This window comes from Sebastes fasciatus, chromosome 14, assembly GCF_043250625.1.
Source record: "Sebastes fasciatus isolate fSebFas1 chromosome 14, fSebFas1.pri, whole genome shotgun sequence".
Lineage (NCBI taxonomy): Eukaryota > Metazoa > Chordata > Actinopteri > Perciformes > Sebastidae > Sebastes > Sebastes fasciatus.
Window position 1 is genome coordinate 6675327 of NC_133808.1, and position 6636 is coordinate 6681962.

General features: G+C 41.3%; 1 long non-coding RNA gene across 1 annotated transcript in view; it reads left to right on the top strand.

The window, feature by feature from the left end:
• The window catches only part of LOC141782235 (uncharacterized), a 493504-nt gene that overhangs the window by 175030 nt on the left and 311838 nt on the right, over positions 1-6636 (top strand). The gene's annotated exons all lie outside the window — the stretch shown is intronic.

A 6636-nucleotide genomic window follows, 5' to 3' on the forward strand; every position in this document is an offset into this window, starting at 1 on the left:
AAGTTTGCTCCGGCTGGTGGGCGGTGCTTGATATTTCCTCAACTGATCTCAATATGGCTCATTTTACAGCTAAACAAGATATTTCTGAAAAAAATATGTGAGAAATAAGCACTACAGTAACAGAATATTGATTCATATTTGATCAGCGCTGCCTAGTTTGACCGTTTGATCGGAGTCTGCGAGTGATTGACAGCTGCTCAGATATGGCAAGCCTCGAGCTCGTCTCTGATTGGTTGTTTTTCTCCAGTTTGTGAAATCTTGCAGATGCCACCGGAGGACACAGAGGCACAAGACTTTTCCAGATTACCTGTCTCATGCACTACTGCCAGGATATAGTAACCGTATTATGAAAAAACAACAACTTTTTAATCATATTTGCTCCAATTCTACCCACTGCTGCTTTAAAGACTCACGGGTGCTCCTTGAAATCCTCTGACATATCAAAGATGTGTAATACACAAACCGGAGCTCATTCTAGTGCCAACACATTGTGTAAACTTGTTTCCATGAGTAGATATTTTGTAAGCAGGTAATTAAAATGTAATCACTGTCATACTTTTTCACTAATTGCATCTTGTCAAATTCCCCTGTTCATGCACCGACTTCGTTTCCTACATCGTTCGCTGTAAATTAATTCAAATTTGCTCTGACAATCTTTACTTGAGATGTAAAATCTGACACCATCTAAGTGGTTCTATGAATCCAGGCCTATCAGTTTGGTTAGCTGAAGAGAGCTGCTGTTGTTGTTGTTGTTGTTGTTGTTTGTCAGCAGTTTTCCCATCAACACATGTCAACTCCAACCAAGTGTCACTTGAGAAAAATGACACTTGCGGTGATAACGCTGGAAACTGCTGCGCGGCATCACTGCTGTGTGTGCAGACACATGTGTGTGCATGAGCATATGTGTGTGTGTGTGTGTGTGTGTACCCATGTGTTGCTGGAGTTACAAATGAAGTGTTGACAGGAGCATGGATTGGGATGGGGGGGCTGACATTGACAAATGTGATACTAAGTGGGTAAAGGTGTCTATGAATAAACCAACCCAAGTACGCAAATGCACGCAAACACATACACATATTTGTGATGCACATCATGGTCTAAAGATGGCTAACCAACAGAGGTATGTAGGGGTGCTATTAATGATTCTGAATGCCCCTGACAAAACTGGATATTGGGACCATTGTGACAATGTGTCTAACTTTGTGCAGTGCTTGTCTCACTTTTACAGGCTGTGCTGGAACAATGGGCTGTAAGCAATCTACTGTTATTGTCCCTTAGACAGTCAGGCCCATCATCATGAGTGATGGATCACATGGAATGATTCTATCGCATTTCAAAAATTGCAGCCACTGTAAAAAACACACAGAGAGTTGATTATTCAGCAGATGCAGCATAATCAGAAAGTTGTGTTATATATATTTCATTCCTGCTATGATAATAGAAGTATTCGCAAGGGCTTGCATGCGACTTAGAATAATAGTTTCGTAACATGTCAACAGGTCCTTGTTAAGTTAGAGTGATGGTGACATTTCATCATAATAACGTTTCATCACATTCTCATGAATGATGACTCTCTAAACCTCCAAAGGATTTTAAAATGTGACTGAATTCAAAAATAAAGTTGAATAGAGGTCATTTTACAAATGTTTTATTTTGATTGTGTAAATCACTGATACTAGCCTGAATGGAACAAGAGCTCTAAAGCCGGATATATACTATATGCTTTTAACTATGCGTCCATGTGTGCATGATGGCTGCCTCTCGTATCCTGAGTCTGTTTGGAGCATTGGTTGAGCACGTCCTCAGAAACAAAGATCCAGGGTCTTACAAACTGTCTACGAGGGCGCCGGTGTTGCTTTTTCTGCCATGATCTCAGAATTAACAATATAGTAACCTCCTCGAGTATCGCCTTTTTTATTGTTTACATCATCATGCAAATCTGGAAGTTTTATACGGTCTGAGTTCTCTGGTGTGCCCTCTAGTGGAATCCTCCACTGGTGTTTATCTAGCCTAGATCCATGACATGATAGACCGTACATTTTGGTTGATCGGATTGTTATCAGATAGTGCTTGACCACATGAAAGTACACATGTAAAGGCACCCAAAGCGCATTGAGGACTGATTGTGATCCGACCGGCCAAAACCACCTACGGACATGATCAGGAACGCAAGATGCAATATGTACTAGAACAGTAGGGGCAACGTAGGGGCAGAACAAAAGAAACATACTCGACATTGACACATGATACATGCTATCTGCTACAATATATACATAATGAATGCAATACTATCTACAATGGCGCCGCTGTTGCTTTTTCTGCCGTGATCTCAGAATTAACAATATGGTAACCTCCTCGAGTGTCGCCTTGTTTATTGTTTGCATCATGAAAATCTGTAAGTCTTATACGGTCTGAGTTGTCTGGTGTGCCCTCTAGTGGAATCTCAGGTGATTATACACTAAAAAAAACATACTTATTCATTTTATATTCCATTTCTGCCAATAGATCACCCCCCCTAAATGTTATAGACTGTTCCTTTAAAGTATATTCAGCTGTTGTTTGGAATGCATTTTCGCACAGAACAAGGACTGTGGATTTTGTCCCTCTCATCTTTCAGTGTGTAGTTGCATTAAGACGACATAATGCATAACTGCATGCATAACTCTTTAAATATTCATCTACAGTAGCGTGTGAGTATTGTATTAATGCAGACATGAAAAAAACTAATAAAAAAACCTGTTAATCCTCTTGAACAGTCTCAGTCAATGTAGAAAAGTCTACTTCTGATATACTTTGCACTGACTAATTGAGATATCTGATTGTTCAGGCGACAGTTAGGACATTATGTAACGTTTTTTTTATGTTATATAGCCTCAGTACATTTTATGTAAGGTTTTCAAAAAGTCCCCAAACAAAAGTCACCATTGATTTGCGATCAAATGATTCAAGACTTGGGTGTAAAGAAAGACTTCTTTGATGTTGTGGCCAAAAGTGTATCATATATTAGACCACTCCTGACTGGCTTTGGCCTTGTAACCTTATACATGTGCCAGTGTGCCAGTTAGCTGAGCGCCAGTCCCAGAAACGCTCTTTCAACTACAGCTTTACAGCTTTGTTCAGTTTTTGTGACACGCTGTTTTTTTTTTCTAATTTCTTTTTATGTCGTCTTATTAATGCTGGGTTTTTTGGCAGCGAGTCTGCTTTAAAAAATTTGACAGCTTGGCTTGGTGTCACCCACGGATCTCGGGCGTCCTCGGGTTGTTCAGCACATTTAATGGTAGTTTGAAGCTGGCCTTTTCTGAAAACAAATCAAAACAAGTGTCTTTTGTTTTGGGTTTGATAGATCAGGCACAATGGGCTGAGGAGGGTAGTTTAGCAGTGGGAATAAGAGTGGGGGTGAGTATGTGTGTGTGTACTGGCGTGATTGTGTCTGTGTGTGTGTATGTGTATGTGCAAAAGCACATGTGTGTATATTGGCCTGGAGAGCTGGAGATCTGCCCTACTTTCAGGCTAGTATTTCTTTTGTTAGCATTCAACAACTTCCCTTGATATGTTGATGGTGGGTCTGCGTCTAAGACTCACGGAAGCTGTACTTGTTGAATGTTAACAAAATAATTGTTGTTTTATCTCTGTTAAAATGACACGGTGCTCCAATGTTAGCAGGAAGTACAACAGCAGAGACATTTATCTGTGAATATGGACAAAGGAGCCAAGTATTATGTTTCAGCTTCCTAGAAAGACTGATTAAAAAAAACTAAAACAACCTGGAGGTACTGAGAAACAGAGCTGGGAATGTGTACAGATGTTGTTATGCACTTGCATATTGGCACTGTGCAAAAGGGGCACGAACAGAAGAATAAGTTAATATCTTCAAGCTAATATGTGTTTATTTAGCCTTTACACCTGGCATTAAAATGTGTTTTTTGGGTGATCACATTTTAATCAGATAGTGCTTGACCACATGATAGTACAGGTGTAAATGCACCCAAAACACACTGAGGATGGATTGAGATCCGATCGGCCAAACCACCTCCGGAGGTGGTCAGGGATGCATTGTGACCACATTGAACACAAGTGTAAATGCAAATGCGTTTTTAATCCACTTACAACAACTATGTGGGTGGTAGTGATGCACGGGTCGACCCACAACATTTGGGTAAGCTTACTAGAAAGTATCACGGGTTCAGGCGGGCGGGTCGAAAGTGACAAAGCAGCGTTCAGTAGCAGTTATTAATAACTTACAGAAATGTTACGTGCAATAGTCCATCTTCCACCTTACCTTCCCGCCGCAGCGCTCAGTCCTTGTCTCAATCCTGACAATAGTGCTACTACAATACATAAAGTTGGCCGTTTGAGGGTCGGTGGGTACTGTTGGTTGATCGTATTTTTGCAGTTTGGGCAGTGCGGATTGGCTCTCACAACGGATCAGGTGGGTCCTGACCCGTTCACCACTTGTGGGTGGTCTTAATGTGGACACTGGAGGCATATATTAATACCAGGTGTAATCAGGTTAAATCATTTGGTTTGTAATTTTACCATTTGTTTTCTCTTCCAAATAATTGGTCAACATGAGGGTTTATTTACAACCTATCTGACCACATGTGTTTCTAGCTCTACCACACTTATGTTTAGCTGCATTCTGAGATCCCAGCAATTACTTTGGTGAGTACAAAGTTGATAGAACCGATAGCCAGAACTAGTTGCAATTGTCAGATTGCTAGTTTTAATTGCTCAAATCTTTTGTCTTTCCCTCCTCATATAAAGCATAATTTTCTTACCAGACCATTAGTGAAATACAGGATGCAATGCATTATAGCTGTGACGTAAAATGCTCCTTTTATGGTATGTAGGATGTCAAATCTTAATCTCAAAGTTAGTTTACTTAATGTGCAGTTGTGGTTCTCACAGTCACATCCGATCCACGCTGAAGAAAACCTCCATTTGGGATTCCGGGTCTAAGTCCATCTTTGATGAAAGGGCTTGGATGAAAACTAGCAGACACTTGTCTGCCGTCTACTACCACCGGCATCGGAGGATTCCACCACTAAGTCATGTGATTTACTCCCAAGCGCTGTACATTCTTTCAAATCTCCTTTCATCTCCATCCCGGTGATGAAAAGAACCACCATTACCTCTTTAAGAGATAGTATTATACACGAAGCACAAGCGGTGATTTGCAAAGATCCCAATTATGCAGTGTAAACATCTGCATGCCATTTGTACGCTTATGTCTTTAAATGCCCCCATCATTGTTTCTAAAAGTCACATTTAATGATATGAGAGCCACGGGCAAATCGATGCACAAGCAAGTGAAAGCATCTCCAAAGCTCATGCATGTGATTTTACAGCATTTGCTTAACTGCATTCACAGAAATACAGAGAGGAGTGTGCAACCTTTGTGCATAAAGTTTAGCACCGTAATGCTCAGCGCAGCAGTTTGACTGGGTTTGGGATGCAGCGAGGTGCGTGAGTTGATGTCAGATGTAGCCATCCGACGTTGTTGGCCTAATTATGTAATAAAAGGGGCATAAATGCTTTGAAGTCCTAAGTGCAGTTGTCAGTTTCTTTGAAGGCAAATAGTAATTGTCATGTTCACTGCCTCACAAATCAAATCTTCTACACATGTTTCCTCCTCCCCGAAGTCAAAGCCCGTGCCCTCCCTTCCACATGTACGCACACAGGCACACCACAACAACCTTTACGGCAGCCTTGATCTGCTCGCTATACAGGAACTGCTGGGCCCTCCACCCTTTCATGCCCTGCTTCAGTCACCCACATCTGGAGTTGGTCAAAGTCCTGAGGTCCCCAGGGAAAGACTTTGGTGGCCCCCCAAAAAAGAAAAGTCCCTTTCTGTCACATCCTGGAATCTACGAGGGAATAAAAATGACCAGACATCCCTCTGAGGAGATGCACAAACCAGATCCTTAGATACTCCTCTAATATGCTACCATTATGTGTCTGTACATGCTGCATTCGTTCAAAACAAACGAATGCTAATCGAGAGCTGATTTGTGTACTAAATCTTTACTTAAACCTGCAGTAGGCAGAATGTTTTTTTTCTTCCAGAAATTTCATGATAACGCACATTGTAATTCAAGTGGTAAGTAAATCACAGGTAATTTCAGAAAGAGAGCGTTCCTATTGGCTGTGCTCCGGTCATGGGCCCGGAACTTGGCGTTCTTACAACAGATTTCACAATGGCGGCGGCGTCACAAACTTTCTCATTTTACAGCTAAACCGTGCACTACAAGATGAGCAGAGAAAAAGGCATTAATGTAACACAATATTGAGTCATATTTGATCAGCGCTGCCTAGTTTGACCATTTGGTCGGAGTTTGCGAGTGATTGACAGCCGGCTCTCATAGATAGCAGATGGACAGCAGACCTCAGATCAGCTCTGACTGCTTGTTTTCCTCCGGTCTGTGAAATCTTGCAGATGCCGGACACCGGAGGACACAGAGGCACATGTTTTTTCAGGTTACCTGTCTCATGCACTACTGTCAGGATATAATGACTGTTTAATAAAAATAACTTTTTTTAATCATATTTGCTCTGATCTCGCCTACCTCAGCTTTAACAAGTGACCTCATTGTGACTCATAATGTTTTTCAAAAGAGCATTGTGATAAATATATGG